Source organism: Tamandua tetradactyla, chromosome 8 (assembly GCF_023851605.1).
Source record: "Tamandua tetradactyla isolate mTamTet1 chromosome 8, mTamTet1.pri, whole genome shotgun sequence".
Taxonomy (NCBI): domain Eukaryota; kingdom Metazoa; phylum Chordata; class Mammalia; order Pilosa; family Myrmecophagidae; genus Tamandua; species Tamandua tetradactyla.
Genome location: NC_135334.1, coordinates 52918288 through 52942009, shown reverse-complemented (window position 1 = coordinate 52942009; position 23722 = coordinate 52918288).

Genomic DNA, 23722 nt, shown 5'->3' with positions numbered 1-23722 from the left:
GTTGATAAACCTTTAAAAGTTGGAGTGTTCTAAATACCAGGCTAAGAGACATGGTCTTTATTTCAGGGTAAAGGGGTATTAACTGATACTTTTTGAGAAGGGAAATGATATAACTTGAGCTCTGATTTTAGACAACTTATCTAGCTGCTGTGTGTTGAATGGATTGAAATACTAAGAAACTCATTTTGGAGACCTCCAACATTATTATAACAATGCTTTCTATATGTATGGTGCTATAACATTTATTGAACCCTCTCATTTATATTAATTTATTTATTTCTCAAAAATATACTGTGAGTCAGGAAGATCAGAGAGTTTTATCTTACATCTGGAAATGTGGCCACTGGCTCTGAATAATGTTAAGCAACATGCGCTGGACCACACAACTGTTGTTTCTCAAATGGTACCTGAAACCATCAATTTGTGTTCTTTCTACTCTAGCATAAAGCTTCTACACAAAAATAAGCAAAACTATCTCACATTTTTATGAAGCTTATTGCTTATAAAGTGCTTTCACAGGGCTATCCTAACTAGGGTGGTGCTGATAGAAATGAAAACAAACAATCAATACATAAAACAAGCAAACTGACAAAGAAGATTCCTGAGAATGGTGAATAACTGAAGGGAAAAGGAAAAGGAATTAATATTGTGCCTCATCTTTGATTTTATTAGATCGTTCTGCTCTTTAAAGTTAGTATTAAGTTTGTATTCTTAAGGGGGTACAGTGAGTTGCTCAAAAATCACACATCTTAGAGCACAGTTGAAATATGAACCCAAGTTTGTCTGATTCTACACCTGATATCATGTTGCTTCCTACTGAAGTAATATACCTTCTTGGCATTGTATGCATCTGTTGGATTTCTTTTTGGAGAACTAAAATAAACGATAAGAAGAGTGTGGTTGACAAGTTGATGTCCTCTCCAGATCCCCTTTGAGGGGGAAGGCCTTGCTGCCCAGCTGCAGGCAGCTCCCTCAGCAGATAGCTTTCAGCTGTCAGCAACTCGTGCTCTGTTTCAGCTGTTGAGAGCAGCCTCAAGAAATTCAGACAGTTACATCACAGTTCAAATTCTTCCTTTGCCAAATCATGCCTCTGGCCCCTTCGTTTCACAGGTTAATTATTTTCCCTAATAAACACCTTGCAAAATTCCATCCAAATTCCATCTCAGCATCTGCCCTTGGAGAACCCATTCTGCAACAGGTGATGCCATGAATGGTTTGATCAAACAGTCATAAAGGGGTTTTGGAGTTGGATCATTCACCACTTCTTTGTCAATGAAGACCCAATCCCTGATGGTAGGTAGAGAACATACAGTCCCTGACACAGGTGAATTGTGATAGTGTGTGCCAGTGGAAGGAAATGTATTTGCAGGCTTGATGTATTAGACTTTTGAGAGGTAAAGAAGAAATAATAGCTGTAAGTATGATGGTTTTGATGGCTATTGGGTTATTGATTTATTACAGAAATATGACAGCAGCTGAGGTTGAGTAACACATATACAATGAAGTTCTCATCTCCTTCAGCAGTGGCATGGAGAAAACCAAGGATTAAGCTTAGGACTTAATAGAGTAAATGAACTGCAGAGATATTATCCCAAAGCACATCTTTTATGCAGAAATTATTTTGATACTCCAGACACTTTTGAGCCTGCAGACATGGCCTGCAGACACCATTCCTGATTAAGAGTTAGTACACCCCCCTTTGCAGGAAGACAATGTAGAGGTCTCTCCTTTGCAAGTCAACATATGCTTCCTGAAGACATGCCCTTCTTGAATGGGCCCTATAACTAGGCACTATCCAATTGGGGAGGTGCTGAACCTGATGAAGGTGAGAAGGGATTATATCCCAAAGAATCTGTGAGAAATAGCCAGCATGAGATGGGGGAGTGCATGTAGAATTAGATTTGATGTTACTAAAGCAAGGTGGATGGGACATAAAATTGGGTGCAGAAGGGTTTATGACTTGTAAGCATTCTTCTGATATAGATTATACTCTGAGAAGAACCCCAGGAGATGATGCAAACTGACTATTGCTCCTGGAAATATGGAAAAAGCAATGACTCACACTGAGAGAAGCTGAAAAAAACAGAAATATCATGAAGAGAAAGAAGAAATTAATGGCCTTGGGAAAATGTACATGCTGAAATAGATAAACTATGCATGTCCAGAAAACTTGGCAAATGACTATATTTCATGGAAAGGCTGAGAAGACAAAGTATTTGCCAAAGCCCAAAGGAATTTGCTGGTGAAATTAGACACCAGCATCACTTAAATATTCAGTGGTGGCTCTTTTATTCAGATGAAGGCTGATGGTAGGACAAACTATTATGGAACTTGGATCACCGAACAAATAGCGAAGATAGAACTCTGAAACAGTGGAGGCCAAGTGTTGGCACTTAACTGCGAGAGGCAAGAGGCTCATAATTATTATAATGAGCATCAGGATCAGAAGGTCAAGTAAGGCAGCTGACTAGCAAAGAGTTATAGAGATGGTTAGAAGACCATAGATTCCCTGGGGCAGCTGCAAGGATCTTATTTAGCTTGACCAGCAGAAGAAATCAAGAACGGATGACTCGGGTCCTGTGGGCAGTCTCCCCAATAGAGAATGAAAATCCTTTGCCCAGTTTCCAAACTTGGGCTAGTTTTCAGACCTGAAACCCATTGATGAAAGAGGAATGCTCAGTCTCCAGGGGAAAGGGTGTTTTAATATCATGACAACTGTACACAGTAATATTTCCCCTAGTCCTTTTTCAAAGGAACTTAAGGTCTTTTACTCAGATAACTTTACTAAAGAAAAGAGAGTACCTAGACATTTTGAAGACTATTGCATATACCGTTATACATAGAATCTAAATTAGTATTGCTATTGGGAGAGCCAAAGAAACATCAATAACTTCCTGTTAGAATGAGTGCACAAGAGGTCCAGGTAAGGAATGAAGTTCAGAAAAGTTCTGCTTTACAGTGGGTTCAGTGGGTTCCCACACCAAACTTGTCGTCATCCTCTCTGTCCCCAAATGTATAATTGGGATTGACATTTTTTTGCAGTAGGTAATGTAACCCGCACATTGGGTCCTTAGCCTGTGGTGTATTAGCTATCACAATGGGGAAAACCTAATGGAAGTCTCTGAAATTCTCCCCCTACTCAGCTTTGAAAGAAAATAAAAACAATCTTGCATCCTGGGGATAGAGGTGGGGAGTGAAATTAGTGCTACTCTTAAAGGATCTAAAGACAACACTGATGATTGTACATATCATATCTAGGTTTAAGTCATCAGACTGGCCAAGGCAGAACCTGATAGAGCTTGGAAAGTGTCTATAGACTACCACAAGCTGAACTAAGTGACAGCTCCAATTCCAGCCTCTGTGCCAAGTATGTCATCTTTGCTAGAACAGCTCATTATGATCTTAAACTCCATCTGAGAATCGGTTTCTAGAGACGTTAAGAGATGGTAGACTTTTGCATTTATATTCTCATTTCACAGGTGGGGCTAATGCAGGTACAGTTCAGAGGTTTTTTTTTTCTTTTGAAAAAATGGTTTGTTGCTCAATCTTTCTCTCTGACAAATATTTCAATCTATTTCCAGATATTAGAATCAACTGAGATTACACACACAAACACAAAGGTCACAGGCTTTCTATTCCAAACTGAGGCATTGTTATTTATGAGATGCAATGTACATGCAATATTAATGCTAAGCTGTCAGAAAAACACATGAATCTTAAGCAATCTAAAGGATATTGAGTGCATCTTGCTTTTTAAAACATTTTTTGTTTGACTGATACTATATATTACATTATTAACGGAATGCATCTTTTATGGTGTTAAAGAAAAAGTTATGCCATCTGCAATCTGGAAGCCAGAGAATAAGAAAATTTAGAGGCTTTTGACGGAGGTGGAGGGAGAGGAAGGAAGAAGGGCTTATATGTGGTAATCATAAGGGACTCTGGCATCTGTCACTTATTCTATGAATGAACATTTGATCTATAAGCAAAAGGGCAACTTCTAATTGTTTCTTTATTCAGAGTCATCCTATCACCTTATTCTTTTATTTAAAGAACCATGAACTTTTTTTGTCTTTGTAGAATGACTCGATATTTTCCTGTATTTATTTCACTATTGATAACTTTAATCCAGTGATTCCAATGATCCTCCTTTGAATTGTTTTCTATCTCTTTTGCCAGTGGTGCCAATCAGTGCTGTGGTGGGGATTTTTTTACAGGTGGTTTCCTGAACATGGGGCCCTGAAGAGGGAGCACCTAGAGGCTGAAATCCCCCAGGAACCCTGGCTTGTTAAGGGCTGTCCTGTAATTCATCTACTCAGGGAGGGCACCTTTTCTAATTCACATACAGGCATTTTGTTTAATAAGGGTGACTCTGCCCCTAATGTAGGCTCAAGTAATCAAACTGACAATTCCCATTTCTCTGATTAATAATAAAAAATAAATTAGGATATTGTAATTTCTACTTAGAACTTTAGCTTATCTCAATGAGTAAAATCTTAAAAGTATATAAATTGTAAAATGCAAGTTTTTGGTTTAAAATCTTTTCTTCTTTGAAATCTTTACCGTTTATTAACTTATATAGCTTCTTTCTTGGGTGCCTTTCCAGACTATTCTGGTGCTAGTCACTGGTAAGTACTTAGAATTTTGCAAGTAATTTACTCCCTTTCATATACATTATAAGCTCAAATGTGCAGATAACTTTTTAAAAATTTACATCTGCAGGCTTATGGGAAGACATATCAGTGATCTGGGGCTTTTGACAGGGGGAGAGGAAAATAGGGCTCATGTGCATCATAAGATAACCTGACATCTGTCACTTTTTCACTTCGCAAAGCTCTTAAGCATCAGACCCAAACTCACTAAAATATTAAGCTGCATGAAAGCAGAAATTTTCATTTGTCAGCTCATAGAACAGTGCCAGCAAGTAGCAGGCACTCAACAAATATTTGCCACATAAATGCATGTAGTAAATCCTTTAAATGCCATGTCTAAAATTTGAAAAAACAATCTAAATTTTATGAATCACTGCTATTTACATTTCCTTATATAGAGACTTAGCCTCACTAAAGCAACCTTTCTCCCCTTACGTTTTATGAGGTCTGGGCAGTGCACCACATCATCCATTGCAAAGTTTACTATGAATACTAAATTTGATTATATAAAATAATGTATATTCTAGGCACCAGGACTGGAACATTGTGAGTTATTAATAAGTGCTTAAATATATATAGTAAAGTAATAATTTAGAGTTTGTGTAGCATAATTAAATTTTACATTGTTTCCCTTTCCCTGTTCTTTGATTGCAAAAATTAGTCAATATTTATTTGAGTGATTATTAAGCCCAAGGAACAAATGTTTTTTTGTAAGCTATGTAATGCTCTTTCTGTAGTAGTCTTTCTGATATTTATTTAGCAAATGAGTAGGTAGAGTGGAATGAGATGCTTTTTAATCATATTCTAAGGTAATAATAGAAGCAGAAAAATGAATTGATATTACTGTTTCAAAGATCCTTTTGTTAATTGTTTTTTTCTTTAGAGGTTGCATACTTTGACTTCATTAAATTACCCCAAATTACTTGGTTTTAAAACTTCAACACTATAAAATAGCAAAAAATTGGCTTTCTCAGTAAGCAATATTTCAGTTACATGACTTTCAGTGATTCAAATCAGTACTGAAGTCAGAAAGCTCATCTATAACAATGAGAATTTTTTTGAATCTACATTGGGAAATATGGATGGTGTTTTGGCTATAAAGCCTGGCTATTACTGGTGAATATATGGATTTCTTTAAGTCCATGTGTCAGTACTATGTTAAATATTAGATACATATTTTATGTATTTTATTATTTTTGTTTCATTAATGCCCATAATTGGCTATGCTTAAATCTTGACAGTAAGAGTTAAGATACTGACAACCAACTTAAATGGTGATTGTTTTGTCCTATTAAGAAATTTTAACATTTACTTGAAAATACATTATGGGCTTGGATATTTCTCCTCTCAACCTATTATTAAAAGACGGTATGATATCATCAGAAATCAAAAGCCCTTTGAAAGATGTGATGAGATTCAGTGCCTCAAATGAGATGACAGCTAAACAGAGGAAGGTTTGGATGTTTAAAGGAAAATGAATCAACACAACAAGAAAAATATGTCCTAGCTCTAGAAGATATTATATATTGAACTAATCCTTTCTTATCCTGTAACCCAATATAAAAAGTCAGTAATAAGGCATATGCATAATTCAATAAGTTCATGACTCCAGATGTTGCTTTCAATGAAGCCCCAATTTTATCTCAGAATATCTTTATTTATTTATTTTTTGGCCATGATACTATTCTGTTTTTGAGGCTGGAACTCTATAGTAACATTTGTATATATTTTAATATGAATTGTTCATTAGAGAAGTTTTAGATTTACAGAAAAATCATACAGAAAATACAGTTCCCATATGCACCTCCCAACACACACTATTTTTAACACATTGCAATAGTGTGGTGCCTTTTTACAATTGATGAAAGAATACTATTATATTTGTTCTAATAACTATAGTTCATAGTTTACATTAGGGTTCACTGTATTGTACATTCCATGCTTTTTAATTTTTATTTTTATTCTAGCATATATGCAGTCTAAAATTTCCCCTTTTATTCACATTCAAATATGTGATTCAGTGCTGTTAATTATATTTATGATATTTTGCCATCATCACACTCATCCCTTACCAAAACTTTTCCATCACTCCAAATAGAAACTGTGATATCAGTTAAGCATTAACTCCCCATCCCCTGCTCCCACCCTGGACACCTGATAAACTATATTCTAGTGTCTCATTCTTGTGAATTTGCTTATTCTAATTATTTCATATCAATGAGATCATACATTATCTACCCTTTAGTCTCCAGCTTATTTCATGATGTCTTCAAGGTTTATCCATATTGTTGCATGTATAACAACTTCATTCATTTTTGCAGCTGAATAATATTCCATCTGTGTATGTGCAACATTTTATTGATCCATTCATCTATTGATGGACACTTGGGTTGCTTCCATCTTTTGGCAACTTTGCATAATGCCACTATGGACATTACTGTGCAAATATCTGTTCAAGTCACTGTTTTCAATTCTTTTGGGTATATACCTAGAAGTGGGATTGTCAGGGTCTATGGTAACTCTATATTTAACTTTCTAGGAACTGCCAAACAGTATTCCAAGCAGCTGCACCATTTTACATTACAATAATCTGTATAGATGCTCCATTCTCAAGGAAGGACAGTAAGTTAAGAAGGCCATTCCTTCTTAACTGTGGTCTGTGCATAATGATTTCCTTCCAAAAAGTACAATATGGAAAAGGGGGTAAGGGGGCAGTGATGGGGATAATTACTTCATAGTAGATAAAACTGACAACACGACCTAGCCCAGTGATCAAGGTTAACATCCTCAGTGAGAAGTCATATTGATAGTATATGCTTCTGATATGCTCGATGAGAATGGCAGTTTACCTCTGTAATCTCCACCCCCCAATTCCCATAACCCCAATATAATCATGAGGAAAACATCATATAAATCCCAATTGAAGGACATTCTATAAAATACCTAACTAGTACTCCTCAAAACTGTCAAGGTCATCGGAAACAAGGACAGTCTGAGAAACTGTCACAGTCAAGAAGAGCCTAAGGAGACATGACTGATAAATATAATGTGTATATCCTGGATAGGAGCCTAGAACAGCGGAAGTGCATTAGGGGAAAATGAAGAAAACTTGAAGGAAGTATGGACTTTGAATTATAATAATGTATCAACATTGGTTTATAAACTGTAGCAAACATACCATACTAATATAAGATGTTAATATTAGGAGAACCCAGGTGTGAGGTGTAGGAGAATTCACTTACTATCTCCTCCTCCATTATATCAGGTAAAAAAATGAAAATATTGGGTCCAATTGCTAACAGGTTTTTAGAATTGAGGGAATCCCTCTGCTTTCTCAGTGAAATAGAGATCAATGAACCACAGGTGAGGGGTCTGACATAGAGAAGGCACAGAAGTTGGCAGTGCTCAATAGTACCTATGTTCCCCCATTTTTTCTATGTATATAGGTTTAAGCCTCCATCGGTGTTACTTGCATCCAGATATTTGAATTTTGTCCAAAGTAAATATGGGTGGATAGGTTGTATGTATGTTGGCCTGTTTAGCCCTCCCATAAGAAAATCTCTTTATTCTCTCTTTCTTCAAGCGTCAATGGACTTAAGAGGTTTCTGAGAGTTTAGAGAAAGTTGTATTGGTTATTCCACTGTTGCCTCTCAGTTGCACGCCCTTCTATACCCTATGTCATAACATATTGCCTTTCTCCCTTGCAAGGTGACTCTCTGTTAGTCTCTCACAATAGGGAACATTAGAAAGAGCTAAAAAGGAAGAAGATGGGACAAATGATCTCTGCCTGTATGTGTATTGCCATTGCTGTCAGCATTACTCTAGCAGTGGCCCTTCACCTTGTCAGCAGCCATTGCTTCCCATCTCCATCCAGCTTTTGTTCAAAGTATTTATAGAACTAGTATTGTGCTCTCTCAGAGGTTACCAGGCAGACAAAACTGACCCTCCTCAAAGATCTTAATTCATGTGGTTTCTCCTCCAAGCTTCTAGATTCTATAGCCCTACCTCTTACCTTTGGTCTCCAACCTAGGGGTAGTACCTGCTTTCCAGTTATACTATCTCTCTTTTTCCTGGCTGTTACATTATCTATTTTTCAATTTTCCAACATCTATTTAATATGTTCCTTATGTTAAATTATCTTTGAGTTCCTGATAGGCTTTTGTTATTTTGACTGGGCCCTGATTCTAAGGACGGCTCTATAAAATAGAAAGAGCTCAGGTCTGAGTAACTGCTTGGACAAGAGTTGTTCAGGACAGTTACTTGCTGGAGATGGTTCTCCGAGGGCTTGAGCAGTTGGCTGAGAGCCGGGGGTATGGGGCATAGGCACACTGTACCCTGCTAATGTGGTGAACTGCTGCAGCAAATGCTCTCAAGGACTCTGACTCAAGAGCCAGAAGACACCTGAATAGAGAGCATTCTGATAAGTAATAAACAGTTCCTGGAACAAGTTGCTGGAAACCAAACTTTGTAGCTTTGCAGACATGACAGATATTTAAAAAACAATCTGCCCTAAAGCAGTTTCCATGTAAGAACACAATAAATGTGTGGACGTCAGTACATCTTGGGCCCTTGCTCTTGCTCCTGATGCGTTTGAGTCCCCTGACCTCACTTAACTGACTTCTTATATTTGGCGTTTCTTAAGCTTGCATGGCATCTCTTCTCCCCTGTTCTCCAGGGAAATCCTGGCAGGTACTCTATCTGGAATACCCATGAATGAGAACTGATTTGTCTAAGCCACTGCGAACTGGTGGATTAAGGAGTATGGAGGTAACGTTGGGCCATAGTTACAGAACCTGTGAGCGTCAATTTACTTGAAAATTGCCAACGTTCTAGCTGAGTAGTCCTTAGCTATACTTTTCCTGGTTGAATTGTCCTTAGCTGCCAGATGACAGTCATGGAGAAGGCAGGTGGATGAATTATTTAAGAAGGGGATTTCAATGAGGAAACCCAAAAGGGACAAATGATGTGGTAGAGAACAGTATTTTAATTATCTGCATTTTAGTTGAAATCAAATCTGCTTTCTGATCTTCCTACATTTCTTTGGGATCCCTTCCATTCCATATATTTTGTTTGTATGAGAGTCACATGATTTACTTTTTCTAAACATCAGATTCTACTTGGCATCATTTAATATATGAAAGCTTAATACATCATTTCAATTAGTTTTTATTTTTTTAAAATTTCAAAATATTTTTAGGTGAGTCCTTTTGAAATATACAGATGTCAAAATATTGATCTGCCTGGCCAATAACAAACTTCAAAAATTTGTTAAAGCCCTAGAATATTGTTTCTAAAGTCTGTGATTATAAAACTTTTTTCATGTTGTTTGAATGTATTTCGGTTTTTGTTGCAAAAATAACTTAGAATTGATTTTCATAAAACTGTATGAAATAACATAGCATGCTAACAATTTGCATTAAAATGAGGAATATTTTAAATGCAGTTAAAAGAGATTACTATATTCTGACAGATGTAATAACCCTGGGAATATTTAATTCTAAATCCAATATAATCATGTATAGATATTGGCAGACATAACAGAGGTTGAAATTTAGGTCATCTCGGTAAACCATATGGAGGGTCATTTTTTTTTTTTTTGTATTCAGTCATGAGTCAAAGTCAAAAAACAAAGCTGTCACATAATGTTTCATCAACCCATCAAATCATAGACTCAAGAACGAGAATTTTCATTATGCATAATGCAAGGCACCTAACCATTCTTATTTCACTGAATTTCAATATATATCCAATTCAAAGAGAAAGAATTCAGAACATTATATGCTTTTCTTATGGCCCTAGAACATTCTAATATCTATTCAAGGCAATAATCATCTTATGAATTGGTAATATATTTTGCATGCTTATATGAAAGATTTCTGTTACAGAATGCGTCCATAGAGTTGGTTTTCAACAAATCTATATAAAAAAATTCTTCCAGGACTATGAAAATGAAATGTACATAAAAAAGTCTGCCAATGACTGTGGTACTAACACGTCTGATCCCTTTAAAAATCAGGCTTATTATCAGCTATGCTTAGCTCATGCAATGATATATTACTACTCATATTTAATTTCTGAGCATGTATTAGATATCCTTATAGCTACTGTACATTTTAATTATGATGAACATGGTATTTGTTGTGATGATACAAAAATTAAGCTAGCAAAATACTTATGAGACTAGACCTTTATAAGTTATTGGCTGGAATTTAGCCTTAACTTGGTTAGGGAACTTGTATACCTTTCTTGCCATTTGGTTCCCAGTACTTAGCTAAATGTTGGGCAAATAGAACGGTCTCTATAATATTTACAAATAAAAACAGAGTCAAGCTGAGCATCAAATAATCATTATAAATAGCTCAATTACTTACAAAGTTGGGAAAATTAAATAATAAATAAATAATAAATTTAATTAAAAGCTAAATATTTAGCCTGAAAACTCAATATCTTAGACTCTAAATCAGTTCATTCATTGCTTCAAACCGCATTTAAGTCTGATCTGATCCCCTAGTTTTTGTCCTATATACTTTAAATACTCATTGTCTAATTTATCCACTTTTGTTCAATTATGATAATTGCTTGTTTTCAAATACTTATTATTTTTCCAATGAAATTTTTGAATTCTCCAATTTTTGGAGGACTGTAAAGATGTGTTATAGACAGAAGAACATGGATTTTTCTATATTTCTCAGCTATACTAAGGATTATTGCAGAATCGTGTCTACTTCTAAACATTAGTATTCTTTAATCACCATGACTATCATCTGTCATTCCAAGAACTATTAGAATTCTACCTTATAATAAAAAATGTGTTTAATTTGAGAGGCTAGTTTTTTTTGTTTGTTTGTTTTTACCAGATATTGTGCTAGGACTTTGTATACATCATCTTTGATCCTCACATCTCTTCACAGTAGTTATTTTTCTTCCATTTTGCTTATTAAAAACCTGAGACTCAAAGACAATGAGTACGTTGCTCAAGATCCCCTAGCTGCTCAGTGATGGGACTGGTACCCTTGTCTGTACCCTTGTTTGTTTGCTGCCTGACCTCTTAGTAACTACTGCCTCCCACTTTTGCTGAGGTGATGATTTTATATATTTCTTGTGAACAGTTTCTTTATACCTTATGTTGGACTTCTCTAATAGCCTGATCCATCTTAGGGGCATCTCTGAAACAGGAAGAAGATTAGCTGGCCGTCCCAGTCTAGGTGGGTTTTCTCCTATAATAGCAACACTTGGCAAGGTCCTGATATGTCCACAAGGAAGTAACTCCCATGAGGGGTTTTGTGGTTGATCATCTGATCATTTGGATCTGCTTAAAATTCCTAACTTGCCTGGCTACTTTCCTTCTCCATCAGACCAGGATCTTTGGGTCCAGGTGTATATATAAAATTATAAAGAGCTTGAGTTTTAATTTTTAATTATATGGTGCCTAACACAAGAAATGAGAGCAAGAGAGAAAGAGAGATTGATTTTTGATGTGATAAAGCAAGGTACTTTGCATTTAAAGTATCTTACATTTCTCAAACATTTCTGTTCACAAAGATACTCTATTGTAAGAGAGTAAAGGCCTTTATATCTTAATTTTGATTTTTGCAATCTGAAAGGTTTCAAATGCTTGTGGTACCTAATAAAAAATAGAGCTGCAAATATGACAGGGACATTTAAAATGTTAGCTTTTAAGTGGCTCCTAATTCTGAATTACATCTTAAGTTTTCTCATACTTCCGTAGTTCTAGAAAGCCATTCATTAGATGGAGAACACAAATGGTTATAAATGGCTTGCATAGTTGGGATAATCTCTTTGGAGACTCATGAGAATTTAAGTCCGTAGAGATTTCTCTGAACTTCATATCAAGTTTATATTGAATTACTGTCTACTCTTTGTTTAGTACGCATCCATGCTGAGAGCTTTAAAATAAATCTTTGGCAGCCCCAGAATGATGTACACAAATCTGATCATCAATAATGATTATTTTGGCTTTTGTCACTTTTTCTCTTTCTTTGAAAAGTGGAACATAGAAGGCAATTAATAATCTTTTCTCCTTCCTGGTGGATTATTTAATCCCAGCACACTGAAGTTGAAACTAGAAGGACAAAATTTCTACATTCTTCCTGTGGGACATTTGATCTCTTAATATATCAGTTTCCTAATCTGTAAAAAGGGGGTAGACATATTAATATTGCAAATCTCATAGACAATGACTTGTGTAATAGGCAATATAACTTGTCAGTAGTCAAAATAGACTTTTCAGTAAAACAGATCAAAAAAAGTTCTCATTGTTTCTAGACATGAGAAAAGATCTAGAAAACATGTGACCTTTTCAAGTTACTTGATCCAGTTGTGCCTCAATTACCCTATCTAAAAAAAAGTGGTTAATAAATACCTCATTTCATCATTGGGAGGATCAAATATGATGTTTGTAGAGTGTTTATCAAAGTGCCTGACTATAAAATAACATCTAAATAAGTGGTAGTTAATAATTATTGAAAACAATGTATGGGACAGGTCTTTATAAACTGTTTTACTCAAGTTTGCAATATGTTAATCTTAACTTTTAGTGGTTAAGAATTAGCACTATTTGGTTCATTAAAATTTACAGGACTTCTGCTTTGTCTACTAAAAAGGAACTGTAAAATTGGTTAGATATGTAGGGAAGACAGTCTACTATGTGTTTGAAATTCTGGAATGTCTGGATGAAGAAAATCCTAAACAACCAGCCAAACCAAAGAGAAAGAATCATTTCGAGATTTTGGAAATGCACATGGTGGGAAGGAGCACAACTAAAGATTGTCTTATTGCATTTTGATTTCAGTTGTATCTGTCATCTCAAGGATAATAGTAATAACTTCACAAGTTTGGTTTCCGAATTGAGTGAGAAGATATGTGAACATCCAGCACTTTCTTGCCATATACTAGCTTTTCAATAAATATATGTGGCTTTCCCCTAGGGAGTGAATTCCCTGAAGGGTAGCATTACAAGTTTTACACTTTGCTTCTCAAAGATATTGCCTTGTATAGAGCAGATGATTAACATAAGTTTATTAAATTAATAATATAATAAATTACGTTATATTAATAATAAACAGTATGAATATAAATAATATAATAGCATTATTATATTAATAATAAACAGTATGAAGCAGTTGCAGTTCATACAAAAAAATTGTAGTTGTTCAGGCAGGAAAACTCATTTCCTTATTGTTTTATTATTAAATCAAGTGGTATTAATCACCTACTGTGTGACAGGCACTGTGCTAAGTATTAAAGACCCTAATATGAATAAGACAAAATGGAGATTCCACTTTTAAGGGAAGTGTAATCTAATGGGAGAGGCACACATCTAAACAAATGATTGTAAGGCACGTCAAGTATTTTTTTATGCCTGTAGCATATCAATGTGGATGAATGGAAGGGGTAACGATTGGAAGATAAGAATCAAAATGTCAATCTGCTTTCCAAAGTATCAGGTACTTTTAGGAAATGTGTATGTAGAGACTTCCCATTCAACCAGTCAGGGTCATTAAAATTTTCTTACCCCAGTTAGTTTATATTTTATTAATATAAAAAAATGAAATACCTGCTATTACTTACATATTTGAGGGGTCAAAAAAATAGTTTTCTCTTAGTGACTTCTGATAGTAGCATCAACAATGATGAAAAGAAGAAACCCACAGAAATCTCTGTGTCCTTCATCTAATAGTCTATGTTGTAGATAAGTCTCTTGTGCTAAAATTATTTGTTCTATTGTTTCTTTTATGGCTCTCCAAGTTGTTTGCTAATAAATATACAGATTGCAACTTCTTGACCCTTTTGGCTTTGCCAGAAATAGAAAGTGCTGGTTAGTTTTGATTTATCTTCATCATACACAAATTTTGTTTTTTTACACAGGCTTTTTAATAAATATTTTCCTTTTAAATAATTCAAATATACTGTTTATGCTCTTTCAAGATATTTCTTTTCTGATTTATGCTGAAGAAAAGCCATAGTCCTTCTTTTGACATATATCCTTGCTAGCTCTCCTGAGACAAATGAACATTTTCTTAATGACTTGCTTTTCTTCATAATTTTGATTTTTAAATGAATATATATATTTAAGCAATACATGACCATTGTTTAAAAAAAATTAAACTACCTAAAGGCTTACAATAAAAAACAGTTGTCCCCTATCCCATCTTCTTATCCCTCATATCCAGCTTCTGAGGCAAATTCTATTAGCCCTTTTATTGATTTTTTCTAGTAATTTCCAAAATATTTCTAAATAAAATTATCTTCCTGTTTCTTGATATATCAATTTTAAAATTATCTTCTGAACTCTTCCTACAATAGAGGATTTAGTTCTTTTATAACACCTGCATATTTTGTGATAGACTTATTAATAGATAGAATTTTTACACCTCCCTATGTTCACTCACTTTGGCGTAGACACACACACACTGACTCTGAGCTTGGCTACAAGACTTGCTTTTAGAGTGGTATTTTGTCAAAATTGATGCAAGGAGAGGTTTGGAAAAGCACTTGGACATTTCTATTTCCTTCTTGAACCTCTGCCAATGCCATAAAACCGAGCCCAGATTGCCCTGCTGAAGGGTGAGAGATTTTGTGAACAGAGCCACATTGCTCCAGATGAAGCCGTTCTAGACCTTCGACCTCTTAACTGACCTGCCCACTGATTAAAGGCACTTGACTGAATCCAGCTGCAATCACCCAGCCAATCTGTAGACTCATAAAGATGTTTTCAACTATTAACTTTTGAGGTGGTTTATCAAGTAGCAATACCTTATTGAACCCCCTTTCTTCCTTTTACCTTCAAAATACAGTTTCACTCTATTACCTACTCTCTCCAGCTTCTTCCTTCCATTCCTTCCATCTTTTATTGTTTGTGTATTTGTGGGGGTCCTCTAAACTCATGGGCTAATCAGAAATTGTTTCTTTCTATATATGTAGTTCATTTTGGGACTTATACTTGCCACTCCTCTGATTAGATCTGCTGCATTATCTGGACTATATCTGTCATGGTCAGGTTCATGGGTCAACTTGGCCAGGTGATGGTGCCCATTTGTCTAGTCAGGCAAATGCTGGCCTATCTGTTGCTATGAGAACATTTCATGGACTTAAATCATGATTATGTCCGCTGCATCCACAGATGATTGCATTTGTAATCAGCTAAGGGGAGTGTCTTCTGCAATGAGTGATGATTAATCTAATCACAGGAAGGCTTTTGAGGAGGATTCAGAAGGGACAGCTTCTCTTCTTGCTTTAGCCAGTGAGCCTCTCCTGTGGAGTTCGTCCAGACCCTTCACAGCCTGCCTATGGATTTTGGACTCTTCCATTCCTACTGTTGTCCAGCAAGCCCTTCCTGAGAGTTCGTTGGGGAACTTCATCGGAGTTACCAGCTTGCGGCCTGCCCTACAGACCTTGGACTCTACGTCCCCACGTTTATGTGAGACACTTATAAATTTTATATCTATGGATATTTTCTGCTGACTCTGTTTCTCTAGAGAACCCTAGTTAATACAGTATCCATAATTTTTTTAGTTTTGGTTAACTCCCTTTTTTTGCCAGGATATATTCTTCCATTTCTTCCAAGGATGTGTATATGTGAAATATATTTTCAAACTACCTACAAATATGAAATTTTTGGTCATCCTAAAGTCATATTTGTTTCATGTTTTTATTTTGTAAGTTGAAGATTAATTTTTCTAAAACATATTTGACCACTTATCCTTGTATTTTAGCATCCACTCTAGCTGATCAAAAGTCCGATTATTATTCACAGTCTCTTTCCTTTGTAAATAACCTGCTTTCCAACTCTTTGGAAGTATTTAGGATCTGTTTTCTCTGAACTTCTTTGTTGTTCTGTGGGAAATAATAAATGAGTACCAAAAATTAATGGAGAAGGAAAAAAAAATTTAAATTAATGAAGAAGGATGGCTTGACGGGAAACTAATGTTGGAAATGATATCTATCCATGGGAAAAAGTAAAATTGAATTGATATTAGCATCACAGACAAAGAAAGAATCTAGTTGAGTCAAAGACTGAATAAAAGAGGTAAAACCATAAAGTTAATAATCAAAATATAGAAAATATTTTTTGTGATCTATGAGTTGGGATAGCTTCTTAAACAAAATTTCAAAATCATATACCAACTTTATAAGTTGAATTTGATTATATCAAAGTTAGATATTTTTTCCACCAAAGGATACCATTGACAAAGTTAATAGATGACATGTATAGATATGATATCTGCAATATCCAAAGTGGCAAGAAATTAGAATACCAAATATCTAAGAAGACTTGCAATCAATAAGGAAAATCAGTAATTCCATCAGAAGATTGGGCAAATGATATGAAATAGATAATTTAATGAGAAAATAAAAAAGCTAATAAGCAGGTGAAAACATATTCAAAATTATTGGTACTCAGAAAAATTGAATTTCAAAATTTCAATGAAATATCACTTTTCAATTACTGATATTATTAGACCAGAAGAATTAAAAAAGCTGAGTAATGCCAAATATCAGTGGGTAGTAGGGCATAAGGAACTGTCATACCCTGTTAGTAGATTAGATTGATGAAATCATTCTGGAAGCAGTCAAGATAAATACACTGAATTATGTGATACAGCAATGATAGTCCTTGGAATGACAGCAGTTCTAACATGGATTCATAAGGAGGCATATGTAAATATGTTCATAGAAGAATTTCTTGTTTTGCTGTAGAGTTGAAGTCCATAACTGTGCAAGTATAGAGGTAAAATGTAGCAGATGCTCAATACATTTTATTGGGAATATTATTGTTCAGAAGTTAGAGGCAAAAGATTAAATGTTTACGCGATTACTTGTGTAGAACTTAGTATCATAGTTCTCAGAGTAAAAAAGGAAACAATGAGACATAGCAAATAATACTTTTGTAACCATCCATCAATCCATGCATCCATCCATGATCTATATATCTATATTATCTCTCTGCAATGTAATCTATCTATCTATCTATCTATCTATCTATCTATCTATCTATCCATCTATCCACCTATCTATCTACGTATCTACCATTATCCTTGACCATCTACCATGTCCTCCTTTGTGTAAAGGACATGCCTCACAGCATTCCTCCAAATTAAAAGGTAACTGCAATTATCAAACTCCTATGAGACATAACTTACTTTTGATCTGTTTCCTTCTTCATGTACTTTAGATTGTTAGCTAATAAATTTTAAAATAAAATCAAGCACATTTTTAGTTTTCCATGTGCTTTATAAAAATAATATCTTAAAAAATTAAAAATATTTTGCTCATAATATACTTTAACCTAAGACCACAAAATTTTCAATAAATGTTTAATGAGAATTTATCATATGCTGAACACTATGCAAGCTCTGTGAATAGAACAATGAACAAGACAACCTTGGCCTTCTGAAGGTTACATGTGTGTATTTGTATTGTATATAAAAACCTATTCATAGCATCATTTATTCAACAAATATTTTTGTTCTTTTATTATGGTCTTGGCACTGAAATTACAACATTGGGCAAAAGAGACATGGTCCCACATTCATTGAGTTTGGGTAACTAATTTATTACAACTTTGCTTGATATCGATAAAAATGATCATATCTTTCACTTAACTCCTATAGGAATTTATTGGTAGCATTGACATTCCATTTACACTACCTGGTATTATAGTTATTTATCTATTGCAAGGGATCTAGTCCTGAACCTAATCTGCATGTTCATAGAATGAAGACTTATTTGAACATTTCTAGTGGACAGGTGGGCTACTGCACAGTAAATCTTTGAGTATGCTATTGAAGATCCATGAGAAAGATGATTCAGTATAAGTGAACAGATAAAGTTAAACAAACAAGCACACATCAATCTATCCTTTGATATATATGGGCCTTATGTTTAGTGTAACCACTAGGGAATAAGAGACTGCAAGTATTTTTCATTAACATTTTTTAGACTAATTTGTTGCCAAAGTGTCAAAGCACATTAACAAGTGAGGAAAGTGGTCATTCTCCACATGTCTGGTCAGAACACAGCATGTTTTCAGCCCATTAGTGACTCCAAAGAACTGTCTGCCATAGAATTAGTTACATGGGAGGCAAAGATGGTGTCTCCTGAGGCTAGAGGTGCTTTGTTGGAAATGGCTCAATGAAGGTTACTGGAAGCACCAACAAAACACCTGTCTATTGCTTCAGAAGCAGATTGCCTTTACAGAGACCATCTCACTGAGCAGTGGGACATGGTAGGAGAGGAAGAACTTGGCTGGTGCCAAATAAATTTAGAAAAGACATTCATGAGTGCATGTGAGACATCTTCAGATATGGAGACTTCTAGTCTTCTGCCTGATTTTGAGAGACTTATTGGGAAGGTAAAGGTCCTTCTTTAGAATGCAGCAAGAGCCAGCAACTCTATGGTTGCATGTTTATGGTTCTTAGTTATCTTCTTTAATTGAGGCTCTTGGCTAGCAGTCACTGGCTATAAGAAGAGCTTTTCTGTCTTCTACTACAACAAGTACTAGGTCTTCAAATGAGGTATATTTAATTAAATATATAAATTTATAAATTATTATTCATAAATATATAAATTTATAAATATATTATTTTATACAGTTATTAAAAATAAATAAAATTATATTCATAAATGCATAAATTTATAAATATATACATTTACATAAATATATGTAAATGTGAGAATGTGAAAATTTTTGAGAAAAACATGTCACCATCGGGATGAGCTTCTTGGGTGTATGACTCTTCTTACAAAGGGCCTGTGAGTCTTTAAACACAGGCAGTTCACATGTTTAAAAGGACCCCATTCTTGGTTTAATGCTCAACTATTTCTATCTTGAAATCCTTAATAATTTTTTAATGAGGGGCCCCACATTTTAATTTTAATTTTGCACTGGGTCCTACAAATTATGTAGCTCGTCCTGCTTACCATTTAGTTTCACAGTGACTTCCAGGAAAAATTGGTATTCTTCTGAGCTGTTGAGAATCGTTAAAAAAGAAACAAGCAAAAGATAGGTAAAATATCATTGGTTGTACTTCATTGCTTATTTTCACTTTGGGTTAATATCTGATGTTATACTCTTATGTTCTCCTTAAAGAGAGGGACCTCCTTTCTTCCTCGTCTCTCTCCTCTCTTACCTCATCTATTCTCTTATTTCTATATTCCATTTTCTGTGCTTAAAGTGCATAAAATCTCATTCCATTACATTGTGTTTTCATTTGTGTAAAATGCTTGTCATACCACAGATATTTTATTGTTATTGAATTTTGGAAAATGAAAAGGCTAAACAGATTGAGAATCAATGACCTAAATGCATTTTTCTCCTTAATTCTCCTATGAAATGACATATTTTAAAGTGTGCAATTTTCAAATCAATTTAAAAATATCCTGGAACTCTCTGAAGGCCCATGGCAGTCCCCCTTGTATGTATAATCTTTCTTGAACCTCTCTCATTTGCACAGCTTTTGCATAATTTTGAAACAATGATATTACTTTAATCATATATTAATTAGAAAAAATTATAGCAACAACAATTATAATTCATTTCTAATTTCCATTTGACTATAACATAGTGATCATAAACTTTTACCAAACAATCCTCAAATGGAGTACATATTAAACTTTATCATGAATTAACTTTTTCACCGTGGGCCAGATATAGTTCCGGTTTCTACCCTTAAAAGGAGTGCCAATTATGCTCATGTTCTTATGGTTCAGGTTTTTTTTTTTTTTATGGTTCAGGTTTTAATTGCAACACTATCCTATCTCATAATGTAACTGTAAGGTGTGAGGATTCCTTTCTTTTCACAGACACACTTGTCCTCTGGCCCCATCCTGTCATTGACCATAGATCACTAATCTTGACATTAAGTCTCCCACTTCTCTAAGGGGGCCATTCAGCTCATTTCTTAGTTGACTGTTCCACTTCTTACTTATTCTCCTTTCATATTTTTATTATTGGCATTGCTAACATCTCTCCTCAGCTAACTTGGATGTAGAGTTAAATAGACAGAATAAAAACATTCAATGCACCCTCAGAATTTGAAACACTTCAAGTCTAGAAAATGGTTAGGCTACAATAATGATCAATATATTTTTGCTGAAGCATAAGAGTCAAATGTTCTATATCTTTAGTCCTGATATTGCCAAAAGTTTTCAGCCAACACATCTCTGGGTTATACAAAATTACAAAACAAGGCATATGTGTGATCTTTGTGAGTTTTCCCTAGTTAAGCCCTTATTAAATTACATCAGTCAGTTCCAATGCCTGATATTTCTAGGTGAATCAATTTTAGGGGTTAAAGCACTGGAGATGAGTATTATAACTTTTTATCATCATCATAGAGTCTTTGGGGTTGTGTAAGTTAATCCAAATCTCTCATTTATTTTGTGCGATAAGGTTCAGACCAGTTATCTCCAGCTGATTTGCATCAGGGCTGGAATCAGATCTTATGTCTGTTTATTGACCTTTCTAGATCTTTAGTTGTCTTTTTTATTAAATGAGAATAATAATGAAGACTGAAATAAACCATTTAACCCATATCCACTTACTGGAATCCTACCTATTTTTAAAGTTGGGATTCAAATCTGACTTTTTACCTTAGTGCCCTTCCCAAACCTCCATAGAGCTTAATATCTTCCTTTTCAGTTCTCTAAATTTACTTTATGATTCAAAATATCTCTGTATTACAGTTCCCAATTACAAAAAAAAAAAAAAAGAAAAAAAGCAAAAACCCCCCACCAATTTGGCTTCATTTAAGCACAAAATGAATTTATTAGAATGGTATTCCAAAGGTCATGTCAATGCTAGAGAATCAGGTTGACATAGGACTGACTCTGTAAGCAGACACTTGCTATCACAGGATACCTTCCTTCAGGCCTCAGGACTCAACTCCACCGGAACCACTGTAAATAAACTGTAACTGACTAACACTTTATGCCACTCTCTCAAAAGTCAAGTTACTGGGTGGGACATCTGCTTGACTGTTAGTTGGCAATGTACCCAAGTTCTAAGCTGTGTTTTCCAATATTGTAGCTGCTAAGTATGTGGCTATTGAGCCCTTAAAATGTGGCTAGTCTGAATGGAAATGGGCTATAAATGTAAAGTTCATATTAGATTTCAAAGACAATCCAAAAAGAGAATGTAAAATATCTCCCTAATAATTTTTTATCTATTGCATTTTAAATGGCACCCTTGAATATATTAGGCTAAGTATTTTAATCTTGTATTATTTAATATTTTTAGAGCCAATTTCATTTTTTTCTTTTTAGTTTTTAAATGTGTCTTCTAGATAATTTAAAATTATGTTTGTAGCTCAAATTCTATTTCCCTGGACAATCTAGCTCTAAAGTTCTGATGTTTGTGGGAGATAATATCAACCCCCTTGGGGAATTTCCGCAGACACAGAGAGGAGTCACATCTATCCGTAATCACTTATGCCAGGTTGTCTGATATTCTGGTTACTTCTTTCTGGAGCTTGATGAAACCTTGATATATCATTTTTCTCCCTTATGTCAACCCTTCAAATCTTCATAAATATTTGCTGAATTTGATTTCATAGAATTACCTAAATGTTTTGAAACCCTTTACCATGCTGAGGATAATTTAAATACTACACTAAAATGAACACTTAGAATTTTGAGAAATAAAACTGCCTTCTGAAGGCAAAGCATGTACCATCATCATTTCTGTACATACCATCATCATTTCTGTATCTTTAGTGGGAGGTTGAGAAAAGAATATTTGATTTGTATTAGGCAGTTTCCCTTGTAACATCATTAATATGCTTGACAGTCTTACATAGAAGATCCTGTCATATCCATTTTACAGATCCCATAGTGAGGTTATGAGAGGTTCACTAAATTCCTTAAGTTTATATAACCCCTCAGTTGACAAGACAGAGGTTTGAATCCAGTTTTATCTATGACTTGGCTTATGCCATATCCATAGTTTAAGTCCTTTCCACTAAACTATGTGCCTATAAGAATGGTACTTAAATCTCTGCTGTTTGTTTTTTTATCATGTTATTTTTGAAAAATCACAAGATCACATGAAAGCCACATGAATATGTAGAAATTTTGCAAAGTAACTTTTTAAAAACTAATTATAGAAATAAAAATTCTATGTTGTCCAGTTCTCTTGTAAATATATTTTAAATTATGGACAAAAGACATAGAGAAACATAATTTGAGTATTATGAGCCCCTAATGCCTGAATATATCTTGAGATCTCTTGAAATTATGAAGCACAGCTGGATAATGTATCTTGGCATAATTTATTTTTTTTAAAGCCACTCACACCTGGATTGTGTTTGCAATGTATTGGATTTTGTGGGTTTATTTTTCACAGAAAGTACTTATGCCTAGTCAGAATTCATTCTGCTCTAAATGAAGAAATCCCCAAGGTTCACAATGAATATAGCATCATAGCAATGGTTTGTGTTCTGATTAAAGCAAATTATTTTTATATGACATCCATTCAAACAGTGTAATATCCATTTCATGTTCTGGAAGTAATTTTTAGTGAGGTTTTTTTTTTGCCATTTCCATTAGTTATGAAATAATGGAAGAGATTGGTGGAGCCTTAGAAAATGTTTCGACTTAAATTTCTCATTAATATGGCATTTTAAAGACAAATGGCAGTATGCCTGTCTTTGGTGAGGTAGATTTCTTACTTTTGCTATTAGAACACATTTTTGCATTTGTGTCACCTATACACAGGAATTGCTTCTATAATAGAATATTTTAAATCCCATGCTTTTTAGAGATTAAAATTCCTAAATCTCATTAATTTAAAGTAGTTAAAATTAGCATTTCCAAAAATGTTTTCCTTGACTTCTTAGGATTTGTGTGTGTGTGTGTTTGTGTGTGTATGTGTGTGTGTTTTCAGAAGAAAAAAAATGCCTATTATTGGTTTGGATCTTTTTTTGCAAGTAACAAAAACTCTAACTATTCTAACTAGAAAGAGAAGAGTTCAACCAGGGACTAAGAACCCTCAGCTCACTTTTAACGTCTCTCTGGTCTTTGCTCCTCTCCCCACATTGTTCACTTTTTCT